Here is a 16,279-nt window from a genome sequence, read left to right as displayed (position 1 = left end):
ACAATTACTTAGGTCTAGGCTACAAAACCACTTAGTTAGGTTTAGGAAAAAAACAACATGGTTGGGCTTAAAACTACTACGTTTGTCAGTGAAAACAAAACTGAACTTTGTGAAGACGGGGCACGGACGATCAGCTGATTGTGAACGTGAAAGTTGAAAGAGGAACTTGGACACGAATAACGGTCTCCTGGATGAAAGCCTTGTGTTTGTTGGACCCGTTCACCTCCCCTCCCGCCCACCTGGTGTGTCTTTTTCACTCTTTGTAATACACGACCACAGCACTTTCTCTGTGCGTCTACTGTTGCCGTGGATGGGTTTACATTGTAGTTAATGGAAAGCCTGGGGCATCTCATATCGCTAAAGGCTGCCTTCTGCATCGGTGCATTGGTATTTGACGCCCTGAGAATGAGAAAGGGCTGGATATGTTTGCGTTCATAATGATTATTTTGGGGGAGTGGCTTTGGAGGGTGGCCTGAAGGGACGGACAGTCAGTGTTGGAATATCATAAGTGTATTTAGGTATATAATATAATATATAATACGGGTATATACTATCCACTTCAACTTATTCTTTGGTGATGTTGAAAGCTCCTTTTCAATCTGAAGTGAACCTTGGCAGGCATTGATGTCATGAAATCTTTATCACATGCATAAACCAGTGTGAACATGCAGTATAAAGCAAGCGCTCCTAATTAACACAATATAGGGTAATACCTTCGAGGAGCACCGTGAAAGCTTGAATAAATTCGACAGGGTTTATACTCTGAAAATCAATCTCTGCTTGGTGTGCTTGGTTGGTGCAGTGAAACGTTTTAACTAACATCTTAAATAAATGGATATAGGGTTATTGATTCCAACACGGTGGATGGAATTGACGTGAAGCGAGATATCTGTCATAGAGAAATGTATTTCTCTGTTCATATTTAATGTTCATGAGTCAGGCTTTACTTTAGACATTAACACACCTATAATATTCAGTATTCAGTAGATGACGGGAGCAGAGGAAGATATTATCTTTTTAATTACATTTTCACCTCGGGCTCTCATTATACCTCAAGTGCTGTACATAATGAGCCAACACCTTAAATAAGTAAAGGTGATACTGCTATTGATTAGAACGTGAAGACCCGAGGCAAGCTATCAGTCATAGAAAATATCCCTCTGAGTTCATGTGTAATGTGCACTCCAGTTGGTCTGTTATGGACTCATTACTCAATATCCTCGAATAACTTTACATGGAAAGAAATGCTATTCATTACAAGCTAACTGATTCTACAACAGCAAATGGCTGCACTTAACAAAGCCAGAGTATAATCATGTTTTCTGCTGTGTGTGTGTCCTCTGTGTTTTGTCTACAGTAATGAAAAGGTCAGTGATGCAGTCTTGTCTTTATGTGTTAACCTTGTAAACTCAAAAGGTTAAAGCTGCAGCAGCCTGAAATGAATAATACTGTATTTATCCATTACATGTGCACAGAAACCACATTATTATTTGACTGAGTGCGGGCCAGATCCTGATCTAATGAACTCTGTCCTTGTTACCACTCGCATATTATTCCTCGATTGGCTGCTTAGCACCTACCCAGAGGCTGTTAAGATTAGAAGGCCATGAAGAGGCTCTGCAAAGCAAACCTCCCCAGCCTGATACCAATAGGTGAAGCAGAAGTTATTACCAATGATTTATTGATTGTGAGATTGTAAGGGGCAGGAAGGAGCAGACCCATAAACTCTTGTGGTAATGGCGACCCTTAAGGGCACTCAGGAAATTAGGCCACCTGTAAGGGCTCACAACAATTAAGCTACTTGTCCTTGCTCTGCAATCAGACTTGGTCCCCATTACGCACGGAGTCGTACTCTCTGCATAATGCATCATTTTTTCATACAATCATTAAATACTAAGTAACCAGTTAAGACTTTTTCTGTCATCCTGAGTCAACCCGTCCTCACTCCCAACTCGTCAAATACCGCAACTTGGTGCTACGTCATCTCTCAACTCCAACTCCAGTCTGGCATCTCAAGTTGCTAATCGGACTGTAAACAATGCGCAGCGCACGGAAAAGGAAGTCTTGGCCCAGATATAACCCCAGGAATATAGCCCCTTACCCCCAGAGGCTTATTAGACTGATAGCCGATGGGTTTGGATATTGCATTCATACTCTACCAATTTGTTTTGCCAATTATGTTTTGTGAGGACTTTGATATGGGAGAGCGGGGTTTGCATCCTGACTCCAGCCCCTTGGTTAAAGGCAGGAAAGATCATGTTAAATCTGTACAAAGTAAACACATCTCTCATGCTCCAAGTTTGACTTTTGCAATATTGAACCAAGACCATGATCTTTACCAAACCTTAAACTAAATATAACCACCAATCTCCTCATCATTCTCACTTGCTTCAGAGCAACCTTCACTTTCCCTCGCTCTACTCTCATCGATTTCACTACTCTTTGTTTCCATCACGTCTTCCTACTCCTCTTCTTCAAGAACAGACTCCTCTACAAGCATAAAGCATTCACAGGTAAATAAACCTCTTAATGTTGTATCTTAGTAACCAATAGAGACCAAAATACCAACCAGGACATCTGGGTAAATCATGAGTCACACATCACTACTGAGATTATTGCACTAACTACATTCCTAAACCACGTGTTGACCTGATGCCCTTGCTGATTCTTGTTTTTCTATTTTAAATCCATTGACCTGAAAGTTTTCCCCTTCTGTCACCATAACTGTAAAAAAACAACCTCTCAGTCACTTCTGATTTTTAATGCAATACCTTCCTGTCACAAAGGTGCTTGTTTTTTGTTAAAGCATAACTTCCATTCAGCCACGACTCCCTTCTCTTTGAGTTGTTGTCATTGTTATTTGTGAAATCAGAGCCGCAGCCACTCACCGCTTAAAACATCACCTTTGTTTGTTTGACTGCAGCAGAAAATTGCTCTGTGCCATTCAGCATTTGTTATGATTGTTTTGTTTTCAACTGCAATTTGTGCTCAGTGGGTCATTTTGACTATTTTCTTGTTTATTTTACATTGTTACACTTTGCAACTAAAAAGTGGGGCCGATGTTTGGGCGGGTTCTCTTATGGTTTTGTATATAAGAGCTACTAAATCAGATTATGAATGAAGGGAAGTTATGCTATCTTGACCTTATTCACTTCACTTGACTTATCATGTTGGATAAGTGGAAACTTTGCTGTGCTAGTGGCACTGGATTAAAAGTCAAGGGATCACCAAAGTTGGTAGGATCCATCCTGTAGGAACCATGAAAGTCTATGCCAACTGTCATGGCAATCCATCCATCAGTTGTTGCAATATTTCAGTCTAAGTGGTGGACCGATTAACCGACATCACCATCTAAAACAGGTAACTTAAACTAAAATGTGATCTGACAATAGTTACACATGTCCATTAGCCCCCAACTCTGATCAGGTGATTTGGTCTGGTGTGATGTCACTTCCTTCCTGTCTTGCTCCCCCTATTGGCTCTTGTGGTTCACTGCAGGTTCAGCATGAGGTGCAGTGCAGTGTTTGTCCTCCTCGGTCTTCATCAGGTAAGATTGTGTGCTGCAGTTTAAGCAGGTTTAAAAGAGTAATGAAGATGTATAAGTGGACAGCATCGCCTGGTTTTAGTGTTGAAAGATGTTTGTTTTTTGTTTGTGCTTGTTAGGATGGATGTGGGCCTGATGAGAAGATGGGTTAACTGGATTAGTCCATCAATACAGGTGTTTTACTAATGTTGGCTCAGGCAAGGGTTCTTTCTTCAGCTATTTTACAACACTGACTTGGCTTGAGATGTTTGAGATGGCATGCTTAAAGCACCAAGCTGTAGCAAAAGCTTTCAGTTGTTGCAACTGTTTGCCTCGGTTTTATCTTCCAAATACACTTGGCTGGGGGGTCGTTTAATACCCGTCTGATTGTTTCACTTTTGCCATGTTGGACTTATTCTTTTACCAGTGTCATATAGAGAAGATGGCCACACCTATGAATGTATTATCCAAGTAATGATCCAAATAAACCAGGTTTCCTATAAAAACTTTGTTGCTAGATTTATGAACAGTGAAAATGTTATGGTTGTTACTTATTTTTTATATCTGTTACCTATTAAGTCTCTCTTTCAAAGTAGATTTGGGGATTGTTGGAACAGTAGAAAGACAAACAAAGACGATTTTGATAAAGTGTGTTTTACGATGATCAGCGAGGTAAAATGACTGTTGTCTGACTGGAGTCTGGTGGCTTTGAGGAGAGCATATTAATTGTAGGTTTTGTACGTTAATAAATTATAATAATTGTCCAAATCCCTGTTGATTTATTTTATTCAATATTCACTTCTTCACGCGTCACATAGCATCGCACCGGAAAAAGAGTTTTGTCCAGTGGGAAAGGGGCATTGGATTGTCCATGTCCCCCCTGAAGGTCTAAATAAAGCTGAAGGGTCTCGGTCGCTGGTCATTAAGACTGTAGGTCATCTTTATCGTCTGTGAGTTTGAGCTGCCTTCGTGGCATTCAAGGCTTCACCATGTTTAATCCATGGGTTTCTTTTGCCTCTGTGTTTTAATATATCTTTGTGCTCGTCTATGGGGCTCTACATTATGTGGTGCCAGAGGCTATGAAGAACCTTGTGCCTCCATAAAGACCTTTACTAAGTGGGTGGTACGACCAAGCCTGCCCGTCATGTTAAGAGTGAGTTTTTGTTGCTGTAGGGTACGTAGAGGACGCCTCAGGGCCGTGCCTGTGATGTCGGAGCGAGAGGCCTGTAACATCTCAACCTTAGGTCAACCCTAGACTCAAAGAGCAAGTCATTTTCTCCAGTTGTCCTGGGGGGTTGATAGCTTGGTGAAGACAAAGTTGACTGCTGTATCTGAGCAAATGTGTTACCCACATTAATCTTATTTTAGCCGCTTGAATTAGTCAAATGGGTTCTGGACAACCAACCCGATCTCACAGGAATGCGTATAAATACCACAACATTACTTGGACATTCTGCCTGTCATTTGTACGCCGCTTTTTGCGTGTCATTTCTTCACCATGCAAACATCCACAGTTAGATTTAAGCAAGAAAACCACTAACTTAGGTTCAGACAAGAAAATCATTTAGTTAGGGTAAGTGAAAACGTCATGGTTGGGCTTAAAATAAGTAATTGAACTAAATAAAACATAACAACGTAACACAACTACAGAAAACACGTCACAAACGTCACTAAAAGTCCTGTGTTTGTTGGACCCATCCACCTCCCTATCTGCCCGCCATAAGCGGCCTTTCTTGCATTTTCCTTTACATTGCAGTCAATACAGACTACATAGCATACAAATGACACGCCAAAAGCAAGAACGCCGTTCTTAAGGCGTATTTATTGCGCATTATTGTGGCATTTATGCGCATTTTTGTGCGAACAGGCTGTTACAACAGCAACACCAACAACAAGGTTAATAACTTCAACTTTTAGCCACTCATTTATTCCCCAAAATAGAGCAGATATAAAGCCAGTCAAAGATTTATTACTGCCCTTTTGTTGAACCACACATGGATGCTGATTCTTCTTTTTGTGCAATAATACTTCTTTCTTTTTAATTAGGATTTTTCTTTACCTCTTAATTGCTGTTGTTCCCGAGTAAAGTTTGTGTTCTTTACTTCAACCAACTATTCAGTTTTGTTTTGCTTTTTTTGCCCTCCAGAAATATATCCATCGTGCCAAACAGCTAAATATGTAAATAATTCAAGTGATAATACGCTGTGAAGATAAAATATATACTCTACATTGTTTTAATTAAAAGCAAATGTTGAGCTGTTTATCTTCCCACAAGTGATTTTAAATAATGCATGTCATTATTAATAGTGGCTCTCGTTTTTTCATTTTCTTTTTGTTTTCTTATTCACACTCGAGATCATTCCTGTCTTGTGTTGATTTCTGCTGCAGGTCGAATTGCATGTGTGTTCCTCTAATATAAGGGGAAATTCAGAAATGATTTTCCCTCGAAATCGTAGCTGTTTCAATTTAAAAAAAAAAAAAAAAAGTGGTTTATATTCATCTTGCTGAGCTCATATTGACCTTTTGTGTTGATAGGGCTGGGAAATTTCAAGTACCAACCTCAGGAGAATTGAACTAGCCTAACTGAATATTGTGTTAGTGCCTCTGCATGTCATTATGTCTTTCTTCAAATGAAAAAAGGCTTTTTTTTGGATTTTGGAAATTGTGTATAGAATTGGACTTTTTGTTTTGCAGGCCTACTGCAGTATTATCTTTTGAGTAAATGCAAATTTTGCTCAAATGTTGCAACCCTATTTCTGCCTGTTAGACCCCCATCCTCTCCTTCTGTGGCACACTGCGGATGAGCTCTGAAACAGGTGCTAGAGTGCCTTCTTGTGACCACATTAGGAAGTGCACAATAATGGCCTATCAGAGGCAGCTCGTCCAAACAGAAAATACAGTATTTAAAGGAGCACGGTGACAAAAATATTGAATTATATGACAAATTGAGGAAGTATTATGACTGTCTTCCCTTTCAAATGCATGCATACTCTGACTTCAACTCCAAACAGGATTGTGGAGTAATGTATTGATTGTTCAAATGCTGCATTGAATGCTTCTTTTGTTGATGTGATTGATGTTTTTTCACCACTCAAAAAGCAGAACCTCTATAGGATAATTACCCGCAAATGATTGTAATTTAAGTTGAACATTACTAATTGGTGTTACTAAATGTAAGGACTTTCAGTAGCCCCGGTATAATTAACCATTTTGAATGCCTCCTGTTTTATTGACATTTAACACAATACACGAGAATCCAGAATATCAACCTAATGGATCTTATTAGCCACGTCCTCTAGACCAAGGTGAATTAATCAAAGCAGACTTGATTTATATACCCCGCCCCTTCCTTTCTTCTTCCTCTCTCTCAGTTTCCTGCGCTCTCTCACACCGAGGCAGCTGGGGATTCATTTGTCTTGCTGATTAATGATGAGAACCATATCCTCCACAACACCAGTAAATTAAAAGAGATTGGGGACAGAGAGAAAGAACATGAAGGTCCATTCATCCCAATCAAATTTCACAGTGGGTCCAATTCATCCTAAGCTTTATTTGTATTGTCTGCTATACAAACACAAAAAAAAGCATTCACTCTCTCCTCCCAGACCCTCTCTGGCAGTCTGGGGATTTCAACTGGCAACTTTCCAAGTGCACGCTCATTTTTCAAGCCTTCAGGGTACAACCATACCCATTACTGTTTCAGGTGGTAATTGTTCATCAGCAGCAGCAGCAGCGACAGCTCGCTGGTAGTACTGCTGCCTCTATGTTTACTGTACAGTCTTCATGTTCTCCCTGTGTGTGTTGGTGTCCACCCAGTCTAAAGAAATACATTTAATCATGTACAGTAAAGACATTGACGACTCTAGATTGGCAATAGGTCTGTGATGTAATCAGTAGGCAACCTCCGGGTCTGAAAAGTGAAGTCAATGCTGAATTGCCTTAAACTTGCATTCTTTCTAACAGCCAGCAGGGGGCGACTCCTCTGGTTGAAAAAAGAAGTCTGATTGTATAGAAGTCAATGAGAAAATGAGCCTACTTCTCACTTGATTTATTACCTCAGTAAACATTGTAAACATGAGTTTATGGTTTCAGTCGCTAGTTTCAAGTCTTCTTCAATACAGCATGATGTTCATTCAGTAAATTATGGTCCCATTTAGAGTCAAATAGACCATAAAGCAGGAGATGCTTCAGGGCGGGGCTACCTTGTGATTGACAGGTCGCTACCCCGGCATTGTCCGGTCTGGGAGTTGTCCGTGTTTTCGTCTTAGAAACCTTTTTGGTCGCCTAAAAATGTCTGTTATTCAGCGATATATTAATTTAGCATGTTAGCATGCTGGCATTTGTTAACAAAGTGGCCCCATGATAACAGCATGTTCCAAGTTTCAGCTGTAGTTTTTATGAATCACAAACTGTTCTTGTTGTTATTTCTATTAGTAGTAATGTTTTCCTTCACCCCTTGCTGCTGTATCATATTACTGTAGCTGTTGCAACAAACTATTTCCCCACATTAGGAATCGATAACTTTTCATCTTATTGTATTTGTTGGACATACTGACTGCTCCGCTCTCGGGGGGACCCTGCAGTGTATGGACGGTGTTTGTAAATTGTTCAGGGACTCAATCAGTCCCTAAATGTTTCATTTATCCTCACAGCGTTTTGGCAGCTTCCCAAAACGTCTCCAGTGACTGGCGTCCGGAGGAAATAGATGGGAGCTCTGAGAAGCACTCAGGTCACATCTCCCTAATTAATGCTGCCTCCCTCTGCTGCTTTAAAATCAACTGTAGTTTCCATCTTCTTCTTTTTTCGGTGACACTTTCATTTCTTGTCTCTGTTTTACCTGCCACGTGCCTTCAAAGTCACTAGAGCCTCATCTTGGATCAAAAAGACGAGGAGTTACAAGGAGGAGTTGACAGTTTGAAAACGTGCAGCTCTGCCAGGGCAGCAGCAGGAATGAGCATTAGATGGTCTGCGAGGTTCGTAACCCGCTGACATTCACCGATTCATTGATCTCTGGAAGAAATATGCAGTAATTAAGAAAGGCAGGGATGTGAAAAATATTAAATTAACAGCAAGCAGACAAGCAAATAGTTGTGTGTACCTTGGGTGTGTCAGTTAAACAAAACAAGAATCAACCTGAACATGGCGTCTTTTAGCTCCATCTGCACGGCCGGAAGTTGGATTTGGCGCCGCTGAAGCAGCGCATGTTGATTGTGACAGACAGGTGCACTGATGTAAAAAATGTGCTCAGTGTGTAGGATTTTGGGGGATCTATTAGCAGAAATGGAGTATAATATTCATAACTATGTTTTCTTTAGTTTATAATCACCTGAAACTAAAAATGGTTGTGTTTTCGTTTGCTTAGAATGAGTCCTCCATATCTACATAGGGAGCGGGTCCTCTTCACGGAGTCCAACATGTTGCTCCACCGTGTTTCTACAGTAGCCCAGAACGGATAAACCAAACACTGAGAGAGCCTTTCGTGTTTTTACGTCACCTGAAGACCACCGTAGTTCTCCGACACGCTTCTGAAACTTGTAAAACCTAGGTACCGCCAGCCGCCGTCTGACTTTTGTTGCTCCTAAAGTAATGTTATTATAGTAAGGATGGCCTCTGAGCGAGGTGAACGGCGTTACCACGGTTTTGCACTCAGTGGCTCACGTTACCGCAGTCTTAGAAAGGGAGGTGTGAGCTGAGGGGTACTCAGTTGGTTGCAATCTGCAACCACACCACTAGATGACGCCAACTCCTAAACACTGTACTTTTTTTAGGTGATATTTCACAAAGCCAAGCAGCAACCACCACAGCAGACTAGGGAAGACTGCAGTTCCTCTGATGACCACCAGGCGGCAACCTCCGGGTCTGAAAGGTGAAGCCAATGCTGAAGTATCTTAAACTTGCATTCTTTCTAACAGCCAGCAGGGGGCTACTCCTCTGGTTGCAAAAAGAAGTCTGATTGTATAGAAGTCTATGAGAAAATGAGCCTACTTCTCTCTTGATTTATTACCTCAGTAAACATTGTAAACATGAGTTTATGGTCTCAATTGCTAGTTTCAAGTATTCTTCAATACAGCATGATGTTCATTTAGTAAATTATGGTCCCATTTAGAGTCAAATAGACCATAAAGCAGGGGATGCTTTAGGGCGTGGCTACCTTGTGATTGACAGGTCGCTACCACGGCATTGTCCGGTTTGGGAGTTGTCCGTGTTTTTTTCTTTTTGCTGTGTTAATTGAAAGTTAATTGTTGTTTTGGTCACTTAAAAAAATTTTCATTCGGTTGCATTTAGCTCCACCCTCTCATGTCACTTCTGGTTGCAAGATTGCAAGATACCAACATGGCAACAGCCAATAACCAAGATTGCTTCAGAACATCAGTCCACAAACCAATGGGTGACGTCCCGGTGATTACGTTCTGTTTCCTCACATTAGTCTTTTGTGCTCTTTATATACTTACTGTGTACCCTTGTACAGTATTACTTACTTAATTCCCTTGAATTATTAAACTGCCCTCGTGTCTCTTTTGTGAAGGACACCAAATGCTAAAAGGAATCAAAGATAACACAATGATTTGTTTAATCACCAAAAACTCTGTGACTCATTGCAAGTGGAATATATAACTGTATTAAATCAAAGCTTCAGCAGAGTGAGACTATTGAAAGGACAAGGTTGAATGTGATCATGCTATTAAAGCTATTCAGTAATTTAATGGTATTAATTATGATTTTGAGAGAACACATTAAAGGTAAAGGAAATGTGATTTAGAATTGTGTGTTTTTTCTAAATCAAGGCACGGGGTATACATGTGATGGTACATAAAATATGGCAAGCATATGCTTTATTACACAGCTTGTTTATTCATCAGTAATATCTTTTAAAATGACAAACATGTAAATTGATTTGACAGCTGCCTCTCGTAAGAGCGTTGATAGACGTTCAAATCAGGCAGTAAAAAAAAGTAATAAAAACCCACAATTGTACATAACATGTTGTAGTGTCGTCAAGGTAACGTGATATGTCCGCTCTTGTCTGCTCTTGATTATTTATACCTTGATGTGGCTTTTTTAAATGACCTTCAGAATAACACATTGTGTGATTATCATCCACAGTCAGAGAAGAAGTGACAGCATTTGGGAGTAAAGCACTGCACCAGGTGTGACATACAACAGACATACTTTACCAACTATCCCTGAATGTGTTGCCCACTTCCAAAGCAGACCTTATAGCTCCCTGAGTCAATGAGGCTCAGATTGTTATTATAAGTGTCACACTGACTCATGTCACACTGAGTCACTGTGAGCCGCTCCAGCAGATCCTTTTGTACAAATGTGTGACCAGTTGGATTTGTTGTGCTAATCGGCAGAAGGTTATATATAACATAAACTGTAGTATATATAATTTAAAAACTCTTCTGGAGTCGACACCCCGTCTCTATGCTATCATAATTTTCCTGGTAAAGTTACTTTATGACAGCTCCTTACTTTGGTTAATAGAACTTGTCTCAATGAGGGGGTGGTAACACCAAATAGCATGCTCAGCCCGTTCTCATTCTCAGGGCGTCAAATACCGATGCTTTGTCACGGCTGTCAGAGTTCGATACCGAAGCACAAGGCACCCTTTAGGACCAGTATGAGACTTTCCATGAACTACAATGTAAACCCATCCATGGCAAAAGGCTTTCATCCACCGTGTCCAGTGCGTCACGTTCCAATTTCCACTGTCCCATGTTCACAACGTCAAGTCAAATAGTCACTGTAAAAACATAGTAATTTTAAGACCAACCATGATGTTTTCTCTTAAACCTATCTAAGTTTTTTTGTTTAATTCACAACATTAAGCACGTGTTTAGTGCTACCGTAAAGTGACGCCGAGAGGTCTGACAAAGCATCTGTATGTGACGAGGTGGGATGAGAACGTGTTGGCATGCTAGTTGATTCAGCAAAACTTTGAGACACTTAAGAGCTTCTAAGAGGTTGGGAAAAGGCACATTTAGCTCAAAGGTCAATCATGATATACATCATGAGTCAAAAAAGCTACTGTACATGGATGGTGACAAATTAAAACAAAAGCTATTTTTGGAAAGAACTCACACCTTAAAACTGTGTACATGCAGCTTGTTGAAGCTGAACGTAAGTTTGATCTGTTGTTTGGTTGTTAAGTCATCGTAGTTTTACATTAAACTTGTCTCTTTGTTCAGTGTCTAAGTGACTAATATGGACAGCAGTTTTTAAAATTGGTCTAGTATGGAGAGAGAACATTGTAACCGAAACAGGCTGTAATGTGATTGCTTGGGGCAACTCCTCATCGTCAATGTACGTCCATTAATAGTGCTTGTTTTTGCCACTGACAGACTCAGATTGTTATTATAAATGCCTGACAACATTATGGAAAGAACCCTACTGAGAAATAAAAGGTTCTTCTTACCTTTCACTTGATCATGATCTGTTCGTTATTGTGTGTCTTGCTCTGAGAAGCCTCGCTCTGAAACCTTACGTTGCATCGGCATTGTGGAAATCATCGAAATATTCAGCCATGACATTGAAAATCTTTTAGATATCATTAAGCTACGCTTTCTGTACTCCAACACAACAAACTCTGCCAACACCGACACTCGTCTCTCCAACTCTCTCTCACGTTTCCACTGTTGTCTTCTGGCAACAAGTCACATGACACAATAACTAACAGAAAGTAAGTAAGAAAAACGTATCATTTCTCTGTAGGATTCTTTCCATAATGTTGTCAGACACTTATAATAACAATCTGAGCCTGTCAGTGGTTAAAAACAAACACTGTTAATGGACGTACATTGACGGTGAGGAGTTGCCCCGAGCGATTACATTACAGCCCGTTTAGCGACTGCCGTCTACAGAGCTCTCCATCAATACTGGAACAATTTCAGAAATTGTTGTCCCCACTAAAGGGGAGTTTCTTTCTTGCCATTGTTGCATAACTATGCATGCTCATGGTGCATCTCTTGTTGGGTCTCTAAATTATAGAGTACGGTCTAGACCTTCTCTATATGCAAACACCTTAAAGGGATAGTTTGGGTGTTTTGAAGTGGGGTTGTATGAGGTACTTCTCCATAGTCAGTGTATTACCTACAGTAGATGGAGTTTGGAGAAACAGACAGGAGTACCAGCACAGGAGCAAAGCAATGTACTGCTGTGGACGGGGGCAGCAGCACAACAGATTTTAGACACCTTAAAGAATCAATATCAGTTTAAGTGTATGCTATATTTAGAAGATTTTCACCAAATTAACTTGTCATGAGACAGCCTTTTCGGACAGGGAACTGAAGCAGTTATCTATGCTCTTGCCAAAGCCACCAGACTGCATTGAAAAAAAACAGTAATTTTACTTCGCAGAACACAGGAGTTGCTGATCTACCAAATTTAGTTAGTTCGGATTCACCAAAGTCACACAATAACACAAACAAACTAACCGATCGAGGCAGCTGTAGACCAGCAACTCCTGTGTTCTGCGATGTAAAATTAAAAAAAATGTCAATGGAGTCTGGTAAATTTGGCAAGAACATTCCCTGTAAGGTAAACTGGCAAAAAGAGTACACTTAAACTGATATTTTTTGCGATGAGCCTTTATTTAAGGTGTCTAAATTCCGTTTTGCTGCTGCCCCCGTCCACAGCAGTACATTGCTTTGCTCCCGTGCTGGTACTCCTGTCTGTTTCTCCAAACTCCATCTATTGTAGGTAATACACGGACTATGAAGTACCTCATACAACCCCACTTCAAAACACCCAAACTATCCCTTTAAGATCGTCTGACTGATTGTGTTTCTTCCTCTCCTCTGGTTTGTGATGCCGTCGTGTTCCCAGCTCTCACCTATTACTGAAGTGAGTGTTATCATCATTGATAGAAATGATGGCCACGGCTCTCACAGTAAGACTCAAGTTGTGAGATTAAATGGCGTTTACTTTCCACCGCACTGCATCCTCACTGTCAAACTGATTCTGGTCCCGTCGGCTGTTATTCTATCTTTTTTAAACGATGACATCGTGCTCATTTCATTAAATTTCTTGGACATATTCTCAGCAGAGCAACTGGTGCGAGCAACTGGTGTCTGGCTCATGTTGCCACAGCAATATACCATCAAGTCATACCAAGAGCAGAAATGTACTGACTGAATCACTCATTATCAGATGTGTTCTCATTTGGTATCTGCTCCGAGCTCACTATCGCAGCCAGAAACACTAATACCACAGATGACGGCGCAGCACTCAAAGCTCAGCAGTACAACAACAGGGTGTCAGGGTTGCGAGCTCGACAAACATTGGCTTCTTTCTACCCGCAGAACACACACATGGAGACACACACCCCTCCGCCGCCGCTGCCTCCAGCATGTGCTATTTTGCCAACTGCAACCCTGGGCAAGATAATAAGATGGCTAGCAGACATTTTGTCAATATTTCTGTCTTGGCTCAGAGTGCGCCTGGTTGGCTGCTTACTGATAGATGTGTTGACTGAATTTTTTATTTTATTTTATTTTTTTCAAACAGGAGCTCGCCCTGGTTTGCCAGACTGCGAGAGAGCAAGTAGAGGCAAGTGTAGAGGGAGGAGAGAAGGGCTCACTAATGCAAAGCAGTTCATTAAAATCAGGCACAAAGCATGTATCAGGGGGAGGGATGCTGCTAATCAGAGCCTGTGGTTCGTCCAGCAATATGTAAAGAGGAGATGGTACCCTCCTCAGCTGTGATCTTGTCTGGGGAGCAGCGGAGTTGTTTGATGCTAAGGAGGCCGTGCAGATGATTGATTTTCCAGAAGGATGCTTTGAGACTCTGCTCTTGGTCTGCCATCTGATTAACATACATGGCATTATTCATGTCATGAATATACAAGGAGGCAAGGAACAAATAAATACTGACATGCATCCAGGAGCTGATAAATATTAAATGGCGCACACATGGCTTCAGATTTTACCATTTCATAATTTGAACATTCATGCTGTGAGGCCCCTTAGCCAAGGTCTAGTCCTCGGTTCAAACAGGTTGGGCAGCCATGTGAGGGAAAGTTCTTCACAAACATCATATTTGTGCTTTAGTTAGGTGTCATGAATACTGGAATTCAGATTCTGTTATCATCATTACAAAGTTTGCAGTGTTTCAGACAGTGCATACAGTGACGTAGCACCAAAAGAAAGCCTCTCATTTGTTCCTGTTCTTCACATTTCATACAGAAATTCTTCTGTTTTAATGCTGAATTAAGTTCAGTCAAACAGAAAAGAGCTCCTTACTTTTTTTTATAGAATATGCACTGAATCCTACCTGGATTCAAGCTAATTTGGCCTTTTATAAATTAATATATTAGGTAACTATGAGTGTAATGATCCATTAAACCAATCACATAAACTCGTATTGACTTCATTATTTATTAATGGTAAGCAACAGCAATCCATGATGCATCCTGCATTAATTCAAGCGTTACATCACAGTGAGTCATGCTTTACTCAAGCATGTGTTCTGTAACCTTATTATGAAGTGTTACCATGTTTTCTTACATAAATACACTTTGTTCTTTATGTGCTTCTATTTTAGATTGTTCAAGTTGTTGATTTTATGCTTTTTCTCCATTTTAGTGTATAATAGTTGATAGTTATCGTGAGCTCATTTAACCCTTTGAGACATAACTACTGACTTTACTATTTTTCAGAGGTCCCTAAACAGTCTTGGAATTACATAAATTGGATTTGCACTGAATAAGACATTTTTCTAGGCGACCAAAATGTTATAATTAACTTTCATGAAGTGAAAACACATTGTGAAAGGGTTAAAGGTCTGAGACGAAAACAGGGATAACTCCCAAACCGGACAACGCCGTGGTAGCGACCTGTCAATCACAAGGTAGCTCCGCCTTAAAGCATCCCCTGCTTTATGGTCTATTTGACTCTAAATGGGACCATAATTTACTAAATGAACATCATGCTGTATTGAAGAAGACTTGAAACTGGCAATTGAGACCATAAACTCATGTTTACAATGTTTACTGAGGTAATAAATCAAGTGAGAAGTAGGCTCATTTTCTCATAGACTTCTATACAATCAGACTTCTTTTTGCAAACGGAGGTATAACTCCTTATTGAAAAGCTTCATGGATGACTGTAGTGCGTGTGTAAATGCTTGTAAAATAGTTTATTTTAAGGAACAACATGCATCGGCTAATGTTTCCAAATTTTGTTTTGTCATGTAGGAGGATGTGAATAAAAAATAATAGCACCAGCAGCGGTAACTGCGTGCTCTCACTGTTTGGACATCATGTTATCCGAGCAAACACACACTGAACGCAAACATACGTCACAGAGCAGTTTGGACCCCGCTGGCAGATGATGCAGCTGTGTCTCTGACATTGATTTAGCTAATGATGTCTCGTTCATTAAATGTGTTTCTATATAGTCTCCTTCCTCATATCTATTTTTTTTTATATCCCATTAAATTAATTTGTGTGTAATTCACTTAATCGTGAACCAGGAAATGTAAAGAGCGGCGAGGGAGGAGGTCGTGGAGGACGGGCGGGTCAACAAACACTGGACTTTTGCCCAGGAGACGGACGTTTGTGTCCCGTGTGAAACCAGAAGTTATTTGTATTGTAACTTACGTACTTAAGTAACACCACTTCTGAGGTTATTCTAAGTTAAACCACAATTTTTTCCTAAATATAACTAAGCAGTTGTGTTGCCTAAACCGAAGCAAGTCGAACTTTTCTTAAGCCTAACTAAGTAGTTTTATTCTAAACCTAAATGTTGTTTCCTG

General features: G+C 40.4%; 1 long non-coding RNA gene across 2 annotated transcripts; it reads left to right on the top strand.

Annotated features, from left to right (window-relative positions):
- Positions 1-3,386: 3,386 nt before the first annotated feature.
- On the top strand, positions 3,387-15,961 carry LOC141753314 (uncharacterized). 2 transcript variants are annotated; one of them, XR_012590430.1, is made up of 5 exons: positions 3,387-3,547; positions 3,664-3,741; positions 6,895-7,048; positions 7,129-7,171; positions 15,720-15,961. It is a non-coding gene; the product is annotated as an uncharacterized LOC141753314 (long non-coding RNA). The 2 variants fall into 2 exon arrangements; XR_012590429.1 differs by lacking the exon at positions 7,129-7,171 and having other exon boundaries at positions 3,427-3,547; positions 15,720-15,950.
- The last annotated feature ends 318 nt before the right edge of the window (positions 15,962-16,279 follow it).

The sequence above is a fragment of the Sebastes fasciatus genome, chromosome 16 (genome assembly GCF_043250625.1).
Source record: "Sebastes fasciatus isolate fSebFas1 chromosome 16, fSebFas1.pri, whole genome shotgun sequence".
NCBI classification, from domain to species: Eukaryota; Metazoa; Chordata; class Actinopteri; order Perciformes; family Sebastidae; genus Sebastes; species Sebastes fasciatus.
The sequence above is the reverse complement of the archived record's forward strand: the minus strand, read 5'-3'. Positions and strand labels throughout refer to the sequence as shown.